Source organism: Canis lupus, chromosome 26 (genome assembly GCF_048164855.1).
Source record: "Canis lupus baileyi chromosome 26, mCanLup2.hap1, whole genome shotgun sequence".
NCBI classification, from domain to species: Eukaryota; Metazoa; Chordata; class Mammalia; order Carnivora; family Canidae; genus Canis; species Canis lupus.
This window is the reverse complement of record NC_132863.1, coordinates 15,205,075-15,231,349: the sequence shown is the minus strand read 5'-3', so window position 1 is coordinate 15,231,349 and position 26,275 is coordinate 15,205,075. Positions and strand designations below refer to the sequence as shown.

General features: G+C 40.6%; 1 protein-coding gene across 9 annotated transcripts in view; it reads left to right on the top strand.

Moving 5' to 3' along the window:
• PLCB4 (phospholipase C beta 4) overlaps positions 1-26,275 on the top strand; it is a 418,616-nt gene that overhangs the window by 83,102 nt on the left and 309,239 nt on the right. For 3 of the 9 annotated variants that reach the window (XM_072800089.1, XM_072800094.1, XM_072800093.1), the window contains exon 1: positions 21,360-21,537. The exons of 5 other annotated variants lie outside the window; for them this stretch is intronic. The gene's annotated coding sequence lies outside the window, so the exon portion shown is untranslated. Of the gene's footprint in view, positions 1-21,358; positions 21,538-26,275 lie in introns of those variants that run through there. One more of the 9 variants, XM_072800100.1, reaches the window with a different exon arrangement.

Here is a 26,275-nt window from a genome sequence, read left to right as displayed (position 1 = left end):
CCTGGTGGGCATTTGTTGTTAAAAAAAAAAAAAAGAAGAAGAAGAAGAAGGGGATCCCTGGGTGGCTCAGCAGTTTAGCGCCTGCCTTTGGCACAGGGCGTGATCCTGGAGTCCCAGGATCAAGTCTCATGTCAGGCTCCCTGCATGGAGCCTGCTTCTCCCTCTGCCTGTGTCTCTGCCCCTCTCTCTCTGTCTCTCATGAATAAATATATAAAAAAAGAAGAAGAAGAAGAAACAGCCTTCCGTGAGTTAATTTAGGGGGGTTAAAGAGAGAGAAGGAAGAACAAAGTAAAGAAATTACTCCTTATATGGGAGCATGTATTTGAAAAGTCCCTCTGAAGTTCACTTTTTGTTTTATTTGGTATCACTTTCATCTCTTACCAGGGGATGCGGATGTCTTTTAAAAGAATGCATACAGGAAAACAGGCTGTAGGAAGCAGAAATGAAATCTTGGAAGTTTAACAAAATGCCAAAGGACAAATCTGCCCCCCAGAAGCTGGGCTGTTACCACATCTTTAAGGTTAAGATTTGCGAGAACCAACTGTGGTGTTTCTTTCTTTTTCTTTTTTTAAAGATTTTATTTATCTGTTCATGAGAGATATGGAGAGAGAGGCAGAGACATAGACAGAGGGAGAAGCTGGCTCCTCACAGGGAGCCCGATGCATGACTTGATCCCAGGACCCCAGGATTATGACCTGAGCCAAAGGCAGATGCTCAACCACTGAGCCATTCAGGCTGCCCAACTATGGTGTTTGTTTTGCCACTCTTGATACTGTGTATGACCAACTAAATGACCATGTTCTTATTTACACTTAAGGGAGTTCAGACAGTAGGGAAATAGAGCACAAAGGAAATTGAAAAACATGAGCAGAAGATTATGGCTTTGCTTAAATTTAGGGTTAAAGCAATCCATGGAAAATTGTTTTGGATTTTTCTAGCTTGTGACAATACTGTACATCCCTTGTTTTCAAATACAGTATCTATAAGGAGTCAAAAGAAAGTTCAAATAAAATGAAAGCCCAGAGGACACACACAGCCAGAAGTTTATCCATGTGACATTCCCTGAGACTATAACATGGTGTCAATTGGCAGAAATCGGTGGCACAGCTATTTGCCAAGCTTTGCCTGAAAGTGCCAGAGGTATAAGGGGTATTTGGTCTGGAGTCAAAAGCCAGGTGAGAAGAAACATCAGAGACAAGGCTTTTTTATTTTTTATTTTTTTGGTTTCAAAGTGTCTTATCTGTGTTTGCACCCATTTCTGTCCCCATTAAAGAGGACACCTCATGGACTAACTAGGATCATGAACTTGATGTTCAAGGTGAAAGTGAGTGAGAAAAATTTGAGGGGTGAGTTTTATGATGGGAAGCAGGAAATCTGACCCCATGGAACTCTAAAGAAGCTCTCCTACATCTTTGCTACATTGTAAAGGTCACATTCATCATATAGCACAACTCTTGGAGTGAATCCTTCATGTTCAGTAAGAGAAATAAACTGTTTATCTTCAAAAAAATCAAAGTTGTGTCTTCAGATTTTCTCTGATTAGGAAGAAAGGCACTACTGTACCCTACTTTTTTTTTTCTGTTTATCTTTTATATTTTTGACAGTTGCCTTCACTTCCAAAAATGTGGATCTACATTGATTCTGAATTCATAATGATCAGTCTTATCCAGCTAATAATGGTGATCAAAGTTCTTTTTATCTTTTTTCCTCAGCTGTAGCCTAGTGTTTGTAATGATCTTTCCTTGATGTCAGGCAGAGGAGAGGATGGGAGATTATACAGCAAAAATCAGTCTTTTGTATTCAGTGGCCCATCCTACTTGTTGATTTCTTCACGCGTGAGGCCATCCGATATTCGGTGATCATCTATGAACCAGGCTTTGTTTTGGGCTCTGGATCTAAGGTGGAATAATCTAGGATCTTTCTCATGAAGGAATATAGACCAAGTGATGGGCATTTATATAAAATCAGGTAAATTCTATTGTGGGATGGTCTTACAATCTCTTCTTGGGGGTTTCGAGGAAAGCTCCCAGGAAGAAGTATTGTCTCCATGGGTGCAGGAAGGATAAATTGAAGTTAGCTGGATGAACTCTGTATTTGGGCTTGGGTGTGGTGAAGGGGTAATGAGGAGTTTCCAGCAGAAGAAACTCCATGTTCTAGAGGTCACATTTTTATGTGAGAGTTGTGTTTCTGAAGTGTTTGATATTCAGAACTTCCATAATTCAAGAATAATCCTGACAAAAGATGGTGGGTATTTCCATTCATCAGCTAATGTGGCGCCACCCTGTGGCCACTCCGTAAACAGTTTAGCCTTTCCTAGGTCCAGACAGCTTCCAAGGGACAACTCTCCAAGAATGGAGAGTTTTGCATGGATTTAACATTGATTCAAACTAATGTGAGACCATATTATTGCTGTTGTATTATTTTGAAGCTGCATACTTCAAGTTCACATTAAATGGCACCAAACTCTGGAAACTTTCAGAGCTCTAGCTCATGGCCCGTGTGATGGAATTGAAAGTAGTTCATGGATACTATGTATACCCAAGAGTGTAGGGGTAAGAAAGGAAGGAGATGGAGGGGAGGAAGGGTAGAAGAAGAGGGAATCACGGCCCTGATTATCACAGGCCTGTGAACTATGATAGGAAGGTGGCAATGGGGAGCCTCTGAAGAATGTTCAATGGCAAGTCAGCTTTAAGCTCTTATTACGGTTTTAATCATGGGAAAGTTGATATTAAACTAAGGCTGTCTGTGGGTTTCAGATATTTTTGGAACATTCTTCTTCATTTCTCATTGGACTTTAGATATAAACAATAAAAGCTTTCATGATTTTAATAAAAGATTTCATGAATAAAACCTAATTACCTTTAGGTTTTTGTCTTGTTGATTTTGTTTATTTTGGAAATGTTCTTTAACTGGCTTGGAAGAGACGATAAAAATACATGGCCTAAAGAGCAAGAAGGTGGGATAGGAGCTCAACACAGGTGTGGGATCTAAGACTGGAGGATAATTTTTTTTAGCGCATCATAGTTGGCGGTCTATAGTAAAATACATTGGGGGAAACATGAATTAGACAAAGTTATATACGTTTATTAACTGTGAGATGTCTTAGGACCTTAAAAACATTAATGTGTGTTGTGAACCTCTAATATAAAGTTAAGGTATGCAGTGTACCCCACACTTGTTTTACCACTAAGAACCTTTGTTCTAGAAATAGTCGTTATAGTCTGGCTGATACTCCAAGGAATGTGCATCACTCCTCTACTGCCACAATAAAGTTGTGTAACAAGGAACTACAAAATATAAAACCTCAGTGGAACACAGTAAAAACAGACTTAGCTTACAGGCTGGGGGCTCACCTGTTGTGGTCAGCTATGGGTTGGGCAGATAGTCCTTTTGATTTTAGTTGGGGTTGCTCCCATGTCTGGGGCTCAGGGCTGTCAGCTGATCTAAGGATGGCTTTAGGGAGACTGGGGTGACTCATCACTGCTACCGCTGTCTCTCATCCTCAACCATACTAGACCTAGCATGTTCTCCTGGCTGTGACAAAGGAGCAAGAATGAGAACAAGCCCAATAATGCGTGCACTTTTCAGGCAGTTGCTTGTATGATGTTTGTTAATATCTTGTTGACCCAAAAAAAGTCACACGACTGGTCCCAGAGTGAGAAGGCACTCAAAGCGTAAATGGTAGAAGGCATAGATGCAGGAGGGAGAATAATTGGACTCTTTTTGCAATCAGACTACCTGAGAACCCAGCTTGAGAATTGCTGGGTGAGATCACAGTCAACAGAGAGCAAGGAATGAGGTCAGATTCTTTTCTCTATGCCATGGCCACAGATTGTACTTTTTAATTTTGATAAGGAATCTCACCAGCAGATGTCCATGCCATGTCAAGTGACAAAGAGTTCATTTGGTTCTGCACAGGACTTTTATTATCTTTCTGTGGAGTCGTTTCAGAGCTGCAAGGATTGTGGACATTAGCTAGTTCTGGTAGCGTCATGTTGGCAACGAGGAGACAGAGGCCCAGAGAGGTTTGTTGACCAGTGAGTACACACAGCTTCCTAGAGCAAAACCAAGTCTCAAACCTAAATCTTCTGTCAAGCTGTTTGGGTTTTAATTACCTCAAAGTAGCTTTGTTTGGGTGAGGTGGTGAGGCAGAATGGGATTGGGTGGGACTGAAATTTATTCATAACCTTTATATATGAATAAATCACATTCCTTCTGAAGGGACTAGAATATAAATAACTTTGAAAATAGATGTTAGAGGTCTTTGGAAGGTCAAAGTGAACAAACAATGGTTGCTGAATATTGTATTGTCACTGGGGACCTTTTTTTTTTTTTTGGAGGAAAAGTTTGAAGTGGGAAGGGGCCCTTGATTGAATAAATCATTTCACTAATCAGATTATTTTCCCATCTGTGAACATTAGACAAGGAAGGCAAAATATGGAATGCTTCATAAATTTGCACGGGGGCCATGCCAATTGTTGTGGTGTCACACCAATGTTAGTATCTGCTGCTGAAGATTCTTGGTAGTATGTTTTCATCTTCAGAATTTTTTCTCTCCTCTACCCCTCTTCCCTTCCCCTGAGAATTTCTGTTGCATCAGAGGAGTCAGCAGAGGACTTTTGAGAAGAGAGAAAAGAATTTGTGTTCTAGCTCCTACTTTGTCAAACAGTAGATAAAATCGTGAAGGCGTATCTAGCCTTGCAGAATAGGAGCTACATTAACACCTAATTTAGCTCACAGTGGTGGGTAACAATTTGTTCTACATAAGTAAAATCTTGATTGTGAAATTCTATCCATTTAAATGCTGTCCAGTAAATTTGCTATTTTTATGATGGAAATACTTTCAGAATATTACATATATTTCCCTGGTTTACTAAACAGAGTCATCAAAATGTCTCCGCCTCATTCTTTCAGGCCACAGTGATTGAACTGTGCAGTAATAAAGTGACATGGCTTGTAAAGGGCCACACAGGCAGGTCATTATTGTTATCGTTTGCTTGGGGGCTGCTGAGGGTGCAGGACAATGTGCCTTTAAACTAGGTTTTGACAGATCGACCTTAATTCTTGCATTTTATTTTCAGAGTGTTTCTCTCTGCTCCTTGTTGCCAGTTGATCAGCTGTATCTCCGGGCTGCCTAAATGCAGACTTGCTTTTAGATGCACTCCTGGACCATCTCTGGTTCTGCTCCATGTTCGAGGGAACTACATAGTTCCCCGGGCTTCCTGGCTGTCTGGTGACCAAAGGGAGGTCCCTGTTTCTCTCTGTGTTTCTTCAGTAACTCCAGAAACAGCTGTGTCTCCTTCATAGCTTCTGCCTCCACCTGCCCCCACCTGAACAGCCTGGGCAGCTGTTCTAATCTTACCAGTTGGCCCAAATCTCTGGGCTCTAAAAACCCTGCTTCCTTCCACATCCTTCTGACCTACACAAGCTAGCAGTTCAGTTGCTGCTCCCTGGCTCCTCCATGGACCCTCTGTGCCCCCTCTGTGGCCCCTTAGCCATTCTGTCATTCTGTAACCAGTCCTTGGTTTCTGTTTCCTGGTTGTCTTTCCTAAGTTTATTAAAGTTGCCTTCTCCTGCAACTCTCTCTCATCCTAATTTGCTTCTTGCAGTCTACTGTGAGGACAGCAGCCAACCTGAGTAGCTTATTTTATGGGACATGAAAGTGCAAACTCGAATGAGCCATAGAGCAGAGTGATTTAGAACCTAGGCTCTGGCATCAGAATGACTGGGTTCCAATCCCAGCCTTTGCGATCACTGGCTGTGTGACTGTGGGCAAGCCTCTCAACTCTCTGAGACTCACTGTTTTCATCTGAATCAAAGTAATTACAGGCCCCATGCCTTCTCTTAAGATCAACACCTAAGAAGGGGAAAGGGAGGATTGGGCAGGGGGCAGTTGAGCTGCAAGGCCGTCTTAACAGAAGCCTTAGTCAAACCCCGAGGGAGCTTTAAAGCTGGTTGGGCCTTTATGCACTGATGTCAGCCACTGAAGGCAGCTGCAGGGTGGGAGCTTGATCTTAGGTGGAAAAACTTTCTTCAGCTGAGGGCAGTTACCTGCATTCTGCCTGCAGGATTGGCAGCAGCATTGAACTCAGTTGTTTCGTCCTAAATTGGGGTCTCATTACCACAGTGTCTGTGGTTCTTCTGGTGTATAAATGTGAAAGACAGTTACTCCATGAAAAGTGGGTTGCTGGGCAGCCTGGGTGGCTCAGCGGTTTAGCGCCGCCTTCAGCCCAGGGTGTGATCCTGGAGACCCGGGATCAAGTCCCACATCGGGCTCCCTGCATGGAGCCTGCTTCTCCCTCTGCCTGTGTCTCTGCCTCTCTCTCTGTGTCTCTTATGAATAAATAAATAAATAAAATCTTAAAAAAAAAGAAGTGGGTTGCTGGGTGTCCAGTACCTGGGAGATTGCTCAATGCTCAATATTTATTTATCATTATTAATAGGTTAAATATAGCCAGTAAATGGACTGTTGTCTAGTTTAGCTATTCATGTTTTTTTTTTTAAGATTTTATTTATTCATTCATGAGAGGCACAGAGAAAGAGAAAGGCAGAGACACAGGCAGAGACAGACAGGCTCCATGCTGGGAGCCCGACTTGGGACTTGATCCCGGGTCTCCAGGATCACACCCTGGGCGGAAGGTGGCACTAAACCGCTGAGCCACCAGGCTGCCCAGTTTTTTTTTTTTTTTTTTTTTTAAGATTTTAAAAATTTGAGACTGTGCAAGAGCACAAGCAGGGGGGAAGAGCAGAGGGAGAGGGAGAAGCAGACTCTCTGCTGAGCACAGAGCTTGATACTCTGCTTGATGCTGGGCTCCATCCCTGATCCCCAGGATCATGGCCTGAGCCCAAGGCAGATGCTTAACCAACTGAGCCATCCAGGCACCCTTAGCTCTTCAGGGTTTGAACTGACTTCCTTGCTGTGACTCTGTCCTAGGAGGTCCAGGAAGCGCTATGTAAACGGTCTGTGGGTAAACCGTGTTCTGTGGCTTCTCCACGTACACTGTTACCACAGGTATACTTTTACAGTAATGTTGATATAGTATCTTTAAATACTAAATCTAAATGGCTATAAATACTATATCTAAATGGCTCCCCTAGGTCCTTATATCTTTATTCCTTAAGCTATTCAAGGCATTTAAAACCAAATACGATGAAAGAAGACAGCCCCAATTTTTGGAACACTCATTATGTAGCCACTGTGCTAAGCATATCTTAACAGTTCCCTGGGCAACTCTCAAGAGTGCTCAGATTCCTGCAGAGGACCTGAGCTCAGCGAGGTTCAGACGGCTGCCCTAGGTCACCCAGTCAGGAAGCGGCAGCTAAGATTCCCCCCTTGGGGCTGCAGCCCCAGACTCATGCGAACCTACGCTTTTAACTAAACATTGCGATGATTTAAGCAGCAGTAGGGGAAACCTTCCCCTCTGAAAATAACTCTAGCAAAGTGTAGGTGTTGTTTTGGTAGAAACATTTCAGCTGCTGCCATAAAAATCTTCTCCCAAATGGCTTTGTGAGAGCAAAGCTGTGCAGCCTCTGCTTGTGTTTATGATGTGAGCCTTATGGCTCAGCCACAACACAAATGATTTGTTTTCCTGGCCTTGTTGGCGAAGTGATTTAATTTCTGGATTTCCCTGAGGAATAAGCCTAAACAAATAAATTTCTTTATAATTGGCTGTTTAAAGAGAGGCCACAAGGAAGAGTCAAGATGGGAAGTCAGGTACGTTTTCATTCGCTAAGTGGTGTGGTAAGGGAGGTGCACGTGCAAGGATGGAATTCATCCGGCAGTTTCCGCTTCCTAATATTTGGCTTTCTGCTCTTTATTGAGAAATGGTTAGTGTAATCCACTAAAGCCCCACAAGGAAAGTGGGCTTTTAGGTAAGTGGGTGTTCATCATTGTTGGGGAATAGTGAATTACGTCACGATATTTTTATATCTAAATTAAAGCAGTGCCTCCTTTTCTTTTTAAAAGATAATTTTTCAAAACAGAGTAAGTAGTACTGAGAAGTCTGGGAAGCTGTAAGGTCAGAGATTCCTAAAAATGTGTTCCAAGGAGCCCCATTTGTTTGATGTATCAGTTAGGATTAGTTTTGACTATTTATAACAGGAAAATTTAAAACAGCAATGACTTAAGATGGAACATTCATGGCAGAGAAATTCATTTAGGCCCTCCATGGTTTCCTGCTGTGATCGGGAGCCCAGATTCCTATCTTTCTGTCCCACAGTCCTAGTCCTGTGGCTTCCCTTTTCAAGGTCACTCAGGGCCAGTTTAGTTTGGGTTCTCATGTCTGCAGCCCACATGTGCAGCAAAAGGGAATTAGTGAGAAGAAAGGAGCCTTCTCAGTTGAGAAGTTCAAATGGCACTTGCGTTTGTGCTTTATTGGCCTGCACTTGGTCACATAGTCGCACCTAGCTGCAAGAGAGCCTGAACATGTAATCTTCAGTTGAGCACACTTGAGTCTGTCTTACTAATGGAACAGAGGATGGATAATGACTAATCATCAGGAGTTTTACCACATTCGGGATGGTAACACTACTGCCCTGGCCACGACTTTAGACATGTTAGAATTAAGCATGCACAGGTGAATTTCATTGGTGTGTTATCCTAATAATCTGCAGAGTCTTCAGTGAGCTGATGTTCATCAGAATAGAGAGTTCCTGAATGTGCTTCACTCTGGTCCCCCTTACTAGAGGAAAAATGTTCAGATAAGCATGCTAACTCCATGTCATTCAAATATTGATCAACTACCATGTGCCATGTCCTGTGTGAGATCTTAGCAGGATGTAGGAGCTAGAGCAACATTTACCACATTTATTTGAGCACCCAGACTTTTGTGTAGGTGGGCTCTGTGACATCACTTGCTGTTCTTTGGAACAGTAGTATACTCCCATTTGCTGTGTGCTCTGTAGCTAGACTGTCCGGGAGTATAAAATGTGACATAAATGTAGTCTAATGGACCATGACTCAGTCATGCCCACTTGCTCTTCCTCATTTTCGTCAAGACTAGTAAAAACAATATGGATAAAAAAGAAGTCACAAGTAAGGAGAGAGTGGTTTGAGACAGCCCATAGCAAACTTATTAATAAATGGTGACTGTTTATTGGTCAATTCCCCTTATCTTAGTCTGTAAAAGGGTTCTATTCATGAGTTCAGTGGAATGTCAGGATATATTATCAACACTTTAAAAAATTATGATACTTGTTAGGAAGACCTTTCTGTATTTGTTTTCAGTGCCCCTTCAGCCACCTACCCACAGGTACTTTTGTTTTTAATCTACAGTTTGTTTTAGGTAGTGCAAGGAGAAGATCTGATGCTATATCTTGGCTGATAAAGCTCTGAAATATTGCACTTGTTATGGCCCTCTGAAATGCACAATCTTCTCATCCTAAACTGGGCATATGATATGGGCATATACCCATATCAGGGCATTCAGGAAGTCATGTAAAGATCACATATGACCATGACTCCTATACCTAACATTGACATGCTAGTAACCATATATTGGGTACAGTTTTCTTTCTTTCTTTTTTTAAAGATTTTATTTATTCATGAGAGACACAGAGAGGCAGAGACATAGGCAGAGGGAGAAGCAGACTCCCTGTGGGAAGCCCAATGCGAGCTTTGATCCAAGGACTCCGGGATCACGACCTGAGCAAAAGGCAGACACTCAACCCCTGAGCCACCCAGGTGCCCCAGTGTTGGGTACAGTTTTCAACAAACCTGTGAGGTAGAGTGCTCTCATCCCATTCGTAGGTGGTGTACCTAAGGCACAAAAGGGTTAAGTAACACGCCAGAGTCTCACAGACCTGAGGTTTGTCCCCAGTGTCCCTGGCCGCATGGTCCTGTCTCAAAGTCAGGCTAAAGAACTTCCTCGGAAGTGTGAGTACCTAGTCATTTAAAAAAATGAAAGAAGTAAAGGTCTAATTTTGACAGAATTGAGAGAGATGGGAACAATGACTGAGATTTTAAAAATTAGCTTTGGACTCCGTACAGAGCCGGCCCTGGAAATTTACATAGCTATTTCTTGCAGGTACATTTGACATTCAGAAGCAATCAGATTGTATTATCTGTTCTTGGAGGGATTACTGGTCTCTGTGCATCGTGAAGGTTACATTTGCAATCATCATTAATTTCATTGTTCACCATTTTCCTCCACATTAGATACAGGGTTGTCTCTTCTTCTTTTCTAGTTGGGTTCTAGCAGAGATGATAATTTGTGGGATTCGATGGGACAATTAAAGTTTATTGTTCAGGAAGCCCTATTAGACACAGAGAGTGAATTCGCCTTTAGGAGCTTGGCTGAACCATGTGGATCACTAATCCAGGATCACCGAGCAGTATTCTCTTCTCTTCTTCACTTCAATCCAAAGGGCACATTAGGGACATCTGGGTGGCTCACTGGTTGAGCATCTGCCTTTGGCTCAGGTCGTGATCCCAGGGCGCTGGGATTGGGTTCTCCCTCTGCCTATGTCTCTGCCTCTCTCTGTGTGTCTCTCATGAATAAATAAAATCTTTAAAAAAAAAAAGCCCATTGTACTGGAGTGGGGCAAAGAACGTATATGACATTGATACAGAGTGATCCCCCCTGTACATTCTATGATTCACTCAAGGTGGTCCCACTAAACTAGATGAACAAAAGGGTGGGATCCCCCTGGACCCAAGTAGAGAGAAAATCATAAGAAGGGAAAGAGAAATAAGTGATGCCTGCTTGCTTTTTTGTCTTTATCTATTTGGGCTATAACAAAACAGCACAGACTTATGGGTTATAAGCCATAAGCGTGCGTTAGAAACAGCAAACGTTTACTTCTCACAGTTCTGGAGGTTGGAAGCCTGCATGGTGGAGTGAGGGCCCTCTTCTGGATCTCAGACATCTGCTTATGCCCTCCCAGGATTGAAGGGGCTAGAGAGCTCTCTGGAGCCTCTTTGATAAGAACACTAATTGCATCCATGGGGGCTCTGGCCTCATGACCTAAGCACTTGCTGAAGTCCCCACCTCCTAATCTCATCATCTTTGGGGGTTAGGATTTTATGAGTATTGAGGGGGTACAAACATTCAGACCATAGCAACATTCAAGCAGATTGTTAAAATACATTGCATGTAAGGTGGCCACAATTTAAACAAAAAGTCATTTACTAGAGCAGTATCAAGAAAACAGCAATTTTTGAGATGCTACATGAATCTGGCAGAGTGTTAAAATGTTGAAGGAACTACATGCCTGGTTGTAAATACATTTTAGTTGGTGTCATATGGATAAGGAATGGTAGCCTCATTTTAAACTCTTAGTAATTAAAATACTGGGATTTTTTTTTTTTTAAGTAGAGAGGAAATTATAATAGAATTCAAGGTAGTGCACTTGATTTTCTGCCTTCCAGAGGATCACATGGGTTTAAAACACTCTTCAGGGGCAGCCCAGGTGGCTCAGCGGTTTAGTGCCACCTTCGGCCTGGGGCGTGATCCCAGAGACCCGGGATCGAGTCCCACGTCGGGCTCCCTGCATGGAGCCTGCTTCTCTCTCCGCCTGTGCGTCGGGCTCCCTGCATGGAGCCTGCTTCTCTCTCCGCCTGTGTCTCTGCTTCTCTGTTTCTTTCTCTGTGTGCCTCTCATGAATAAATAAATAAAATCTTAAAAAAATTATTTATTCATAAAGACAGAGAGAGAGAGGCAGAGACACAGGCGGAGAGAGAAGCAGGCTCCATGCAGGGAGCCCGACGTGGGACTCGATCCTGGGTCTCCAGGATCACACCCCAGGCTGAAGGCGGTGCTAAACCACTGAGCCACCAGGGCTGCCCAATAAATAAAATCTTAAAAAACAAAAACAAAACAAAACAAAACAAAAAAACAACAAAAAACACTTCAGTTGGCTGTGTTCTTAATTGAAATAAAACAAAACAGATGAGGCTTTTCTCCCCCCCTATACAGGAGACCATGAAGAAGTCTCTTTGTAATTCACAGACCAGAGGATCAAGTTTGAATATATCACTACTTACTTAGATATATTTATAAAATATTGTAATAGCTAATTTATACGGAATTCTTACTTTATGCTAGGTAACAATTTAGTGCTTTACCAGTAATAACCCCTTTGTCCTCATGATAACCCTCAGAAGTAGCTACTATTATTACCTCTCTTTTACAAATGAGGAAACCAAGGCACAGAGATCTTAAGTAACTCGCCTAAAGTCACACAGCAAAATTAGTTGTGAAGCTTCTATTCAAACTCAGACCATCTTGCGGATCCCTGGGTGGCTCAGCGGTTTGGCGCCTGCCTTTGGTCCAGGGCACAATCCTGGAGTCCCGGGATCGAGTCCCACGTCAGGCTCCCTGCATGGAGCCTGCTTCTCCCTCTGCCTGTGTCTCTGCCTCTCTCTCTCTCTCTCTCTATGTCTATCATGAATAAATAAATAAAACCTTTAAAAAAAAAAACTCAGACCATTTTAATCTATACTCTGCAGTGTTTCCCACGGATCAGTCATTCATGTCTTGTGCCATGATTGTATTCCACCTCTATTATTGCATAATTTTCACTTTTTTTGGCCACAGATAAGTATATTTAAAAAGAAAACAGTAGATTACTACCTTAAATGGAAAACTATGATGTGCCACGAATAGTAGAAGTATCCAATAAAAGTTAAAAAATGAAAACCAAATAGTGTCGTTCAATCCTAAGTACATGCCAATGCCTGCCAAAACCCCTGAGTCAGAGGCCTGCCTGGCTTTATTCAGAGATAGAGAGAGAGAGAGAGAGAGATCAGATGGATGGGGGGCTAGAGCTCACTTCATTGAGAAAGAGAGAAAGAAAGGAAGGGATAGGTATCTACCTTTCCTGCTGGGAGGTTCTGTGTCATTCCAGGCTCAATCTGCATATCCCCTAAAATTATCTTGCAGTTTGCCATTGGCCAGCTCCTATACTCTGGAACACTTAGCTAAAAGATGAAGATGTTGGGGTGCCTGGCTGGCTTAGTCAGTACAGCATGTGACTCTTGATCTTAGGGTCCTGAATTCAAGCCCCACATTGGACATAAAGCTGAGTTTAAAAAGTTAAAACATGAAGATGTACCATCTTCAGAATTAACTTGGGGAATGTGAAGCAGAGGAATGTTGAAGTGAATTCAGGCTGTATTAGTTCAGCTAATCCAAGTAAAGCTATTGTCTGGATTATTAACCCTGAAGTATTCATCTGGCTCCTAGAAGGTGTTTCATGAAGATTGCTTTGTAGAAAGGCCAATGGATACTTTTTACCTAAGTTGTTATCTGTAGTAGAAGGTGTAGTTACCCCTGGATTTTAAACCAGGCTACTTAGAAAATGGCCCTAAATTGAGCCTTGCTTCATCCTTGACATACCTGTTGGCTCGAAATATCAGAGAGCTTTGGGCCTCTTTCATTTTTAAAAAAATATTTTATTTATTTATTCATGAGAATAAGCGAGACATAGAGAGGCAGAAACATAGGCAGAGGGAGAAGCAGGCTCCCTGTAAGTAGCCTGATGCGGGAATCGATCCCAGAACCCCAGGATCATGACCTGAACCAAAGGTAGATGCTGAAACACTGAGCCACCCAGGTACCCCTGGGCCTCTTTCAAATATCTGTTGGAAGATCTTTGGGAATAATGCTCCCTTGTCTGTTACCAGGAAGACGGTCCCTTTGTACATGTACTCTCCATGATTATTACAGGATTATTATATTTGATGGTGGTTAGAAAAGTAAAAGCTATCTTTTCATCTCCCAGTTTAACATAAATGAGGAGGCTTAGTGTGTTTTCATATAATGAAGAGGGAGCTTCCTTTTGTTCACAGGCCTCTGTAAAAGCAATTCATAGACACAATTAGATTCATCAATGTGAACAATAAATTAATCTGCATCTGAAGTTTTTGCTGATGATCTGATCACATAATTTCCATATATTTTGATTACATTTTTCTGATGCTCTTTACATTACATGAATTCTTAATCAAGATGATTCTATTAGCATGCCTCTTCTGTATACCATGAGCCTTGTAATGGATAGAGCTCAGCTTGACAAAAGTGTTAACAGACTTGAAGATGGGGAAAAATTGATTTCCTCTTGCCCAGCACCCCTGTTTTCTATTTTATCTTATTTTTATTTTTTAAAAGATTTTATTTTATTTATTTGATAGGTAAGTGGGGGAGTAGTGAGGGAGAGAATCTCAAGCAGATTCCAAGCTGAGGCACGGACCCTGATGTGGGGCTCAGTTTCATGATCCTGAGACCATGACCTGAGCCAAAACCAAGAGTTGGACATTTAACAGACTGAGCCACCCAGGCACTCCCTATTTTAAAATATTATAAATATTAAGTATTATAGCCACAAATAGGCATCAAGATACTAAACATGGCTTATGTGGCTGGTGAAATGTTTGTGTTTGGTGTGCCAGTGAATTTTGGAAAGCTTCTGATAGATTTTAGCCTCTTTAGGTGCTCAAGGTCAGAGAGAAGAGGTGAGCGGATTGTGGGAACATCTTTTCACAGTAACATTGCTGTGGGATTTGTGTCTCCAAAGTGCCACCACTCCATTCCAGCCAAGACCATGTGGTGGGCAGGATTGGCCACTGTTTAGTAGTCTAGTAGAGACCGCTTTTATTTGTAGATTTCTTCTGGTGGTGCCCTGATGCATTTCATTAATAGATTTTGACCAGAGCTGATCTCTAACAGTTTTGCTGAGGTTTATTTAGATGCAGACTGTAGTTGTCCTACTCTGCCCTGGGTTCTGGAAGTGTGGCCTTGTTTTAGGAATAAGATTAGTGAAGGTCAGGATAGTTAAATCTTCAAGGGCCTGGGTCATGTCTCTTACACATCGGTATATACTTGGCATGGGACATAGCAGGAGGCACATGTCAGGCACTCAGTAAATGTGACGAATCAGTGAGTGAAACTGGGAACTGATGGTTTTGGCATCATATCATTTTTACTTGGTGACAGGAAACCACAGCAAAACCACAGGGGGGAGGGTGTGAGTTGTGTGTGTGTGTGTGTATGTGTGTGTTTCATAGCTTAAGAAGAAGAATCAATTTCTGGTTTTGGAACTAAAAGAGAATACAGAGAGTTACCTTGAAGTGAGTGGCTGGTTTCCACAATAAGTTTCCCTGATTGAAAAAGAAAGTTATAGGGACAGAGAAAAAGATGGCCAGGACTTCTCTTTTGTGCCTGTGCAAGAGAAAAGAGCCTGTGAGGATTTAGAATAGAGAGAAGCCATGTGGAAAACAGATAGGTTTCTTCCATACTAGGTCTTGAGGATTAGTAGAACATACTAGGAAATAAGGTTCTTTCTCTTGGGAAATTATAATGCTGGCAGCTTGAAATAGCATGAAAAAGACTTTTAGTAGTGGCAGGTCTTCAGATAGTTTTCTAGAGGGGGAAAAGGCCCAAGTTGAGTGAAAGAAAGGAAGCCAGAGTTATATTAGCAAGTAATTAAAAGTGATTTTGGAAGCAGAAAGGCAGTTGACATATTCTTAGCAACTACTATATGTCAGGCCATGGGATATACTTAAATAGTAATTATTTTTGAGACAACTGTTAATTTGAGAGGTCTTATATTTTATAGATACTATTATCCCCATTTTACAGATAAGGAAATTGAAGTTTATAAGGAGTTCTGTAATTAATCCAAAGCCATGTTAACAGCTAGTATGTGCAGTGCATCTAGAGCTTGGACCCAGGCCTGGTTCAAAAACCCGTGTTCTTCCCCCGGGTTAAGCATCCCTTGCCTTTCTTATAATTGTATTCTATATTTAGCAATTATCCTGAGTGGTTCATAGCTTTTCCCATTTTTAAAAAGTTCTATTTTTGCAGGGAAGGTGATATTGGATTATGGATTCAGTGTTTTGCATTTTAGCCAGCTATGCCTGGGTATGTGTGTTTGTGTAAAGTAGGTAAGTGGTGGTTGGGAATATTCAGGTGGTTCAAATCCTAAATACTCAAAGTGTGGTCCTTGGACCAGCGCCATCGGATCACCTGGGAGCTGGCTAGAACTATAGAGTCTCAGGCCCCGCGGTAAACCTTCTGAATCACAGTCTGCATTTTTAAGAGAATCCCAGGGTGCTTTGTGTGCCTGTGAAAGTTTGAGAAGTTCTGGTCTAAACCATTGTATATTTGAGGCAGCTGAGAGGTTGGCATACTGTGCAAAAGCAGTAATACTAGATAGTGACAGTGATGAGTTATTATCCCAATGTAGTTAGTGCTTCCTATGTATGTACCAGATGATATGCTACGTGTTTAATGTAGATTTTCTCATTTTAAAATTGCCAGTGATCTTGTGAGGTGGGTATTTTTTTTTTCCTATTTTAGAGATGGGGAAAGTAGAGTTATAGGGAGGCTAAGTAATGTGTCCAAAATCAAAGAGCTCTGATGCCAACCCAGGTGTATCCAGTTCTAGCCTGATACTCTTACCTACCATTTCATGCTATCCAGCTTACCTTAAAGTCCAGGAGCTGTTTAGTTACCAACATCAGGTCCATGATGGTAGAGAGGTCTGGTTCACAAGTTATAGTCCGTGAAATTAATTGTTTTTTATTGGCTCTAAATAGACAAAAATTAAGTTCTCTTTCTTGAATAATATCTGGCAGTGCTTTTTTTTTTTTTTTTCTTGGAGTAGGATAAGATATATAGACAAATGAACTTAAGAAGTGTTTTTGTTTGTGGAATGTCCTAACTTTAAACATAACTATTCTACTTCTTACCAGTAATATTCAGTAATACTGATAATCTTGATAGAGTACATTTATAGTGATACAATGAAAGCTGTTGAATGAAGAATTAGAGGAATAGGGTGAGTATATAAGTTCATATGACAGTTTATTTTCTCAAAGAGTATTTTACTTTTGTCTCTCTCTCTTTTTTTTTTTTTTTTTTTGTTTGTTTCATGATTCACTAGGCTGTTGATCTAGCCAGACTAAATGGGCAGTGTTTGTTAGAATGTCCTTACCCTGCTTTAAAATAATCAGGTTTGCTAATTTGTCCTTTGTTCCCTGGAACAAGGAGTTGACTTTACCTTGAGTATACTGAGGTATTGGCTTTAAATTCAATCTTTAGCAAGGCCAAAAGGATCAAGGGCACTATGAAAAAGCTTAGTCCTTTTAATCAAGACTTTTGGGGAAAAGAAGTAAAAAGCATGATTTTTGTGTGTTTTTGGGATTTGAGGGAGAGGAAGGAGAAAGGAAAGAGGCAGATCCGCCAGAACCTGAAAGTTTTCTTGTTTATCACGTCTTAGAAAATGAATATGCTGATACTTCCTTAAATTCCTTGGTACTAAGAGTCAAAAAAAAAAAAAATAGCCTTCATGTACAGCTTAGAGCTACTACGGGGAAAGATGCTGTATAAGTATACTAAAGGGAATTGGAAAGGAAAGGATGCCATTTACTCTGGAAGCACAGCCTTTATTCATGTTCACTGGTTTTATAGTATTATAGCAACACCGTTCTGTCTTGTTTAGGCAGCTTATCTGGCCATGTCAAACAGGTAAAGCTGTCTTTATCAACTAATTAAGAAGAGCCCGAATAGAAACCTTGTCTTGTTCTAATTAATACAGTTCTTCCTTTATATACAGTTCTTAAAAAAAAAAAAAAAAAAAAAAAAAAAAACTGTTTCTTAAATTGGCAGGCCTTTCTCGTAGTGTGCTGGTCAACACTTAACCCCTGGCTCTGAGGAGGGGAAGGGGGAGAAGATTTAGTTTGTGCTGTTTGGGGACTGGGCCTCCTGGGGTGGGGGCTGAGGGGAGGGAGGTGCCTATACCAGATGGGACCTGGGAAGAGAGACCCATGGTTGTGTCCTGCTGGCAGTGCATCCTGGCTCAGCACACCACTGATTTTTAGCATCAAGGAATTAGAAAGGGAAGAGGTACTTGGTGGGAGGCAGCCAGAGGCAGAAAAACTGAAGAGGAGAGAAAGTAATTAGAAACTTGGAGCATGTTGGGAGGCAGGGGTTTCTGTTAAAGGAAGTGGAGTGAAAGTTTCCATTCTCTTTAACTGGAACTGTGGGGATGAAACCCTGTACGGAAAAGTAGGGGGGAAATCTTTGCTGAAAGTAGGAAGGGGCTAGCCCCCAAATGTTAAGGTTTGGAAGCAAGTCTGCAAATTTGGTGATGGTTGGAGCAAATCCAACGGTGTTTACTGTTATCTCCAAGCATCGCTCGCCTAGAGCCCCAGCTGGCAGAGGCTCTGTGAAGCCAGGCAGAGGAACGAGAGGTTGAAGGTGGGTCACCCCAGACAGTCTTTGACTTTGAGATTTTGTGTCTTGGGCTAAGCAGTTTCCTCTGTCTTTTATTTTGTTTTGGGGTTCTTTTTCTTTCTATAATGTAAGTGTATAGCATTGTGTCTTTTCCTTTTTTGTGTAATTATTATAGTTTAGAATAATAACAAAGTCCTATGCTCATTGACTTACTACCCTTACACAGTACCTGTTGACTCCTAAGTATGAACATTTAAGGAAGCAGTCCTACTTGTTCTCCTCTTTTCATCCAATATCTTAATGATATTATTTGCTATTTTTATATTAAGAATTATGATTTTCTTTTTATATAGTTACTCTACCTTATATGGATTTATTTTCAGCTTTATTGAGATCTACGGGACACATAAGTTTAAAGTGTACACACCTATATTCAAAGTGTACACCATTTTCCCCCTCTTGTATGTTTTTGTTACTACACTGGTCAGTTGAACATAAAAGGGGAATATGGAGAGGTTAAAGGTGTTGGAAGTTATTGAAATTAGGCTATAGCGATCCTCCTATACATTTCATATATCTATCCACAGTTTTTTATGGCTATATTTATTTAGTAGGGCTGTATTTATTTTCCATTTTATTGAGTCATAATTGACGTATACCATTGTGTAAGTTTAAGGTCCCTATGATGATCTAGATACGTATTGCGCAACAACTACCATAATAATGGCCGTTAACACCTTCATCACCTCTCATAGTTACTATTTGTGTGTGTGTGTGTGTGTGTGTGTGTGTGTGTTGTTTGGTGAGAAGATTTATAACCTTTTCATTACATTCTGTAAACCTAATTGTTTGGCTTCGTTTCATATTTAAACTGCTGCAAAAAAACAGCAAAAGAAAATATCAAACTAGGAAGCTTAACAAAATGAAATAATAGAGTTCAGATCACCTGGTTGTTAGAAGCCATAATTTAGATGGGATAAACTCACTCATTAGAAGGAAACTGTATCTTGAATATGAGTCATCTAAAAGTGATCACAGGCAAATATACAGTAAAACTCAGCAGTTGTAATTAATATAAAAGGTAGAGGGAGTTTTTACTTTTAATTTTATGCTTTCTGTGGGCTGAACTTTTTTTTTTTTTTAAAGATTTTATTTATTCATGAGAGAGACACAGAGAGAGAGAGGCAGAGACACAGGCAGAGGGAGAAGCAGGCTCCATGCAGGGAGCCTGATGCGGGACTCAACCCCGGGTCTCTAGGATCCTGCCCTGGGCCGAAGGCAGGCACTAAACCGCTGAGCCACCCAGGGATCCCCATGGTCTGAACTTTTAAAATCTGTGTTACTTTCATAATTGTTAGGACATTTCAGCCTATATCCATTTATTATAATGAGACAGTTGGGTGTTCTTCATGGTAAACGGTGTTTACTGTTATCTCCCTGTTTTTTTGCTACAGTAAATAGTGGCTGAAAGAACATCTTGAGATACCATAATTGCATGATCTATGTTTGCATTTGCCCAGAGCTTTGGAGTTCATATGTTGGTATTGCATTTGGGTGGTGTTTTTAATGGTTACTCCTGGCTTTGTGTCAGGGTTTTGGGAGGGTGCTCTCTGTAAGCTATATTCACACAGACTCTGAGGTCTGACATTGAACTTTTGAGGGCAGGCAGGTAACTACAGTGCACCTGCATGCTTACTATCATGACTACAAGGTACAAAGCAAAATGTCCGGCCTCTTGAGGATAGACATAATTCTCTGCCTCCTTTTTCCTTCATAATTCAAAGAATATAGATATCTCTTAAATACACGGATAGTGTGCTTCCATTCCACATACTTTCATTTAGAAAGCAGGCTTAGCCTTACCATTACCATTGAATAATCTATAAATGGATCCCATTGTAATTTCAGAGCTATAGTTCAAGTTAAGCTAGATGGGAAGCCTAATAATTGAGTGACTTTTCTAAGTGCTTTGGAAACTAATCATAATGTCAGGTTTGTTGCTTAAAGCTTGGCAAGTGGAATCTAGTTATTAGCATTTCCCAAATTTGTCTCATGAGATACAGTTCTCTCTGAATGGCTCTCAAAGGATTTCATGATTAAATAAGTTTGGGAAACAATGCACAAAATTATAATAGATTGAATATGAACATAATAAAACCTCAGAAAAATACTGCAGTGTAAGGATTCTGGTGACGTTTATGTAGGTTGACCATCCTGAAACTTAACCCTGGAGCCTTGTTTTGTGAAACATCTTAGTTCTCTGGCACATTTTGGCAAAAGCTGTTTTTTTTTATAATTTTTTTTTTTTTTACTGCCACTCATGGATGGGTAAATCACATATGTGTAAGTATGTGTTAGTGTCTTAATTTGATGTAGAGTTAAAATCCTCTTGATCTATTTAGAGAACAAAAGTCTATTTCACTATCTGTGCAAGGGAGATAATCCCCGGATCTAACTTTAAATATTTTTATTTATATCACCATTACTGGTAACTTGAAAGTTTAAAAAGTTTTATTTCCTTTCTTGAACCCTGAAGGGATTATAAAGGAGGTAAATAGGCAAAAGTGGTAGCCAGAAGGGGAAGTGGAAACAAAGATTCTCAACAGCACAGAAGTTATTACATTTCCTAAATTGTGGACATTCTGTTTGGCTTTCCTTTACGTGTATATCTTGAATTTTTTGTGGCCTTTGTTTTAAGGAAGAGCTCAGGTGTAGGTTTCATTTTTTTTTTTAATTTTTATTTATTTATGATAGTCACAGAGAGAGAGAGAGAGAGGCAGAGACACAGGCAGAGGGAGAAGCAGGTTCCATGCACCGGGAGCCTGACGTGGGATTCGATCCCGGGTCTCCAGGATCCGCCCTGGGCCAAAGGCAGGCGCTAAACCACTGCGCCACCCAGGGATCCCCAGGTGTAGGTTTCAAATTTTATTCTTCCTGTTGATAAACCCCAACCTCTGATCCAGTGATACTTGTGTGCAGGACCTCTTACTCATTTCTGGGCAGTTACTCGGCAAGACGCCTATAAAAAGCATTTGCTTGTATTTATTGTTCTGCTTAGAATGGTGAAAAGAGTCTCTGTCGGCTGCTCTGTCTGGATATTTTGTTGTGGCTGTGGGCACTGTTGGCCCAACCTCTCCCTTTGTGGCCAAGGGGTGGGGCTCTGCCTAAAGGACCAGTCTTGTTACATTTGCTGGCTGCGTGAGCTTGCTCATCCCATCTCTTGCCCCCTCCTCCCCTTCTGAAAGAGTGAGTTTATCCAAGAACTGTGGGTGCCCCTGCAGTTCTGAGCCTGCATCAGGGCATGGTCTCAAGAGTCTATTTCTGACGGGGTGAGGTTTAAATCCTACTCACTCCTTTTCAGGTAAGAGAACATACTTTCAACTTTATGAGTGGCAGTTAAGATTTACGAAGGGGATTAGTTTTGGTAAGTTTGGTTTTTTGTTTTATAGCTTGGAGGAGGGCTGTCACAGTTTTACTTGTGTGCTTCCTGGAGGGGTAGTGGTAGAAAAGAAAATACTTCTGCTTTAAGTTTCTTTGACCACTCAAATTTTTTTATGAAGGTTGTTTGATTTATCCATTATTGATTTTTTAAAAAAGATTTTCTAATAAGGGAGAAACTCAAGACAAAATTAAGGCAGAGTAAATTAGACACTGTTTTGTGGTGATTCTGGCATTAGATACAGATTTAATGTCTTTTAAAATGTCCCTAAACCTCACTATAACTCAAATAGATTTTTCAGTAAGGCATTTATCACATGATTTTATTGGCTGGTAGGATTTGTGTGTGTGTGGCACTTAGCATTTTGCAAATTTGTTTTTAAAATGACATATGTGGAGGTAGGGGGCATATGAGAAATCTGTGCTGTTTATCCAATTTTGTTATGAACTTAAAAATAAGGTCTAGCAAAAAATGTAAGAAGTCTCTTAAATATTTTTTGTGAATACCTCAATATGATGCAATACACACAGTGTTAAACATTTTTTCCCACACGCATAAATTGTTACAAAATCCATTCATTTTCATTTTTTGTAATTAGCAATAAAATTATAGGACCTCTTTCAATATGATGTTTTGATTGCCACTTTTTTTGGTTCAACTGTATTAAGATAGGCAAAGTGATTATTTTTAAAAGTCTTTTCCTAAAAGTGCATGAAAATCTACTTTTACTTATGGAATTGTACTTACTCATGGTCTTAGAAAGTTAATGAGACAGTATATAAAATTATTTCCTGAAATAATGAATGGAAATTAATAATTTAGGTTTTGGTTTGTGCGTTTGGTGGTGGTCTTTTTAAAAACTGAATGCATGTATTCATAGACAAATGATGCTAGAATATGAAACTTGTAGTTAACACACACCAAAAAAACTGGCTTCAGATAGCTTTAGAAGAATATTTCATGTTTGTGTACTCTGTTTTGTCAGGAATTTTAGTATCTTTAAAGACCTGTCATTATGAATAAAGGTAAAACTTTTAGTTTTGTCTGAACTGTGACTAGCCACAGATACTTGAGCATGAAAGTCTGTGTTATGATGCTAGAAGTAAACAAAAAAATCATTAAAATAAACAGTTTAGACAGATGTATACATGAATAAATTGTGACATTCTGTGACTATTTTTAAGGGGATTGAACTCTTACAGCTCACGGTTTAAACAAGACAGTGGCGGAGAACTCTTTCGTTAGTTACCTGTTGGAGAAAATATTTTATATGCTTTTTGTATTAAGCAGCGATTACATGCAAAGTGATCCACTCACCAAAGTTACACAGAATATTTCTAGACCTGCTGAAGAAGATGAAACTTTCCCACATGTTCAAAACCAGCTCAACCGTGTTTTATTTTGATTGACTTTGGGGGGGCTTCAGGCTTGGGAGCAGTTCTCCTGAATAGGTGGAAGGTAGGCTTAAGTGGTACAAGGAGGTAGCAGTTGTTGGGGGGAAAGGTGTTTACGGGAGACAGGTGTCCAGGGCTTACTATTGCTCACCTGTTTGTCTGCAACTTTCCTCTCTCTGTCTAAAGTTAAAGCTGCTTTTGAGAAGAGTTAAGTTATTGAGGCTTGGTCTGCAGATTGTAAAATCACTCTCTGCTTCTCATACTTGGATGTGAATATGAATTATGATTGAGTTAAACAGTAAATTATTCTAATGCAGCAGGGGTGGGATGAGGCCTGAGCTTCTGCATTTCTAATGAGCCCCCAGGGGCTGCTGGTACTAGTTCAGGGACCACACTTTGTCCAGTGAGGAGCTACACGGTATCAAATACTGGCTCAGGTAGATTTTTTTTTTTTTAACTTAATGGACATTGTCTAGTCATACCAAGCAATCAGTTTGCAAAGCAAATAACAATGTGATTGAGGTGGATTGACTATTTGTAGACATTGGCCCCTTCACAGATGATGTAACTGATGATGTGGGACCTGCTGTTTTCTCTGGAAGGAATGTGTGACATTGACATTGTAACCTCTGACGAGCTGCCATAGCCCTTTTCTCCTGAGACTCCCTGTCTCGGGCAGCCCTGCCACTTGCCTCTCCAGTGCAAATCTCCTTCTGCTTTGCCACTGCCACCAAGGCCTCATCTGTTCCTTTGTCAGCTGTCACTTCCCACCTGTCCGGAGTCTTTTATTGCGTTGGGTTGGACTGGTGTTTGCACCACAGTCTTCTGACAGCATCTCCTGCCCTACTTTGGCTCACTGATTTTATTTTTTTAATTATTTTTAAAATTTTTTAACTAATCCCGATGCCTAATGGGGTGCGAACTCACAATCTGGGATCAAGACTTGCACATTCCACCGACTGAGAGACCCAGGTGCCGTGTGTGTGTGTGTGTGTGTGTGTGTGTGTTTTGAAAAACACCTTCCATATCTCAGCTTGTTAGATTTGTGCTTTGAAGTTTCAACTTAAATATTCTTCCTGTGTCCTAGATACCTTGTAAACTCTTGAAGAAAGTGGGCAGTGGGGGTGGTAGTGTGCTACTTTGTATTCTTCAGTGATTCCTTTCCATTATATTTTCTTCAGTGTTCTTAACGGAAATCTCAATGGTAATTTGGGTTTTACAATGTACAGCTATATTCACCACCTAGATTCCACCCTTAATACTTTAGATCCTCACATTTCCATCCACCTTTCTCTTTCCTATCTTATTTTTGATGCATTTAAAAATAAACCAAAAGCATAAGTTTGCATATTTACACAGGCTTGTTTTAACTAGAGTTCAGTATTTTTTTAATATAAAATTTATATAATGAGCCATACACATACTTAGTTATATGTAAGTTGAGCTTTGGCAAATGGATAGCCCTGTGTAAATCAGTCCCTGGCAAGATATAGAACATTCCTGTCATCTGAGAAGGTTTCCTCATGGCCTCTTCTTAGCTTTTATGTGCTTTTGTGGATCTTCCCCTTCAAAAGAACTCCTTGATCACAAATGAGTGATTTCTGATCCGTTTGTTTTATCAGATTAACTGGATCAATTTTATTCATACAAGATATTCTCCATACTCTGAAGTACACAGATTGTACAACATTTTTTCCTTTTTTTTCAAGATTTTATTTATTCATGAGAGACACAGAGAGAGGCAGAGACACAGAGGCAGAGACACAGGCAGAGGGAGAAGCAGGCTCCCTGTGGGGAGCACAATGCAGGACTCTGGGGTCATGACCTGAGCTGAAGGCAGATGCTCAATCACTGAGCCATCCAGGCATCCCTGTACAACACTTTCTAACAAGCTAACATCTAATTTGTTTATGGTGTTCTTAGTTCTGACAAAAATTAAACTTTTAACAGTAACTCAGAATATCTGCCTTTTGGCACGGGTTGCTTGCCAATGACTTGGTTGATTCTTCTAACATTTTACAAGATGATGGGTGAGATCATATACTTTGAGACGTGGAGATCTGGAGATAACCATATTCTAAGAGGTTCTTTAGGCCAACACACGTCATTTCTGTGGCCAGCTATTTGCTGTGAAGATTTTACTTGAGAATATATACCAGGCGAAATTATGAGGTGAATATACATTGATTCACACTTTAAAAAAAATCTAGATGTGTTTTTATTTTAAATTTGAATATAGCTGACACAATAGTATGTTAGTTTCAAGTTTACAACATAATGATTCAACTTCTGTGTACATTATGCTGTGCTCACCACAAGTGTAGTCACCATCTGTCACCATACAGAGCTATTACAGTGTCACTGACTATATTCCCTATGCTCTACCTTTCATCCCCATGACTTATTCATTCCATAACTGGAAGCTTGTATCTGGAACAGAAAGCTTTGTTCCCAGGGTCATCTTAATTCATGACATTCCACTTTGGTGTGCAATAGTTTGTGTCCGTTTTACCCTCAATACTTCACTAAGGATGGGACTGATTTAGATCCACCTTGAGGTGGATACACAGAACTGTGTAAACCTCCACTCTCCAGACAGCAATTTGCTCAAAATGCAGGTTCTCGGAATGACCTGTAACTAGAAAGCAAACAATGCCCCACAATGTCTTTGGTCACAAAGAAGCAGTGTTTTAATATCTGGCAGGAAAGTAGCCTAGCCGAAAGGATATGGCCAAATGAGTGAGTTCATAAAGTTGTTCAGGGGCTTTAAAGTACTCAAATTGAGTTCTTTCAGAGTGCCTTAAAACCCCCACTTCTTATTTTTTTCCTTCATGTTAGTCATTTTAATACACTTGAACATGTAATTCATGTTCTGAAAGTCCATGTAGGTCCTTCAACTGTTACTTATATTTAGGCATATCTTGCTTTTTCAGTGAATACTGAGCTATAAGCAGTGGGTTGATTCAGCTACTTTTAGCAATAAATACCCAGAGTATAACTCAGAGTTATAGGGCAGCCCCGGTGGCTTAGCAGTTTGATGCCGCCTTCAGCCCAGAGCCTGATCCTAGAGACCTGGGATCGAGTCCCTCGTCGGGCTCCCTGCATGGAGCCTGCTTCTCCCTCTGCCTGTGTCTCTGCCTCTCTCTCTCTCTCTCTGCCTCTCATGATTAAATGAAAAACAAACAAACAACTTAGAGTTATAGATATTATGTGGTAAGCGCCCAGAAGCTTTTTTTTTTTTTTTTTTTTTACAGTCTTGACCCAGA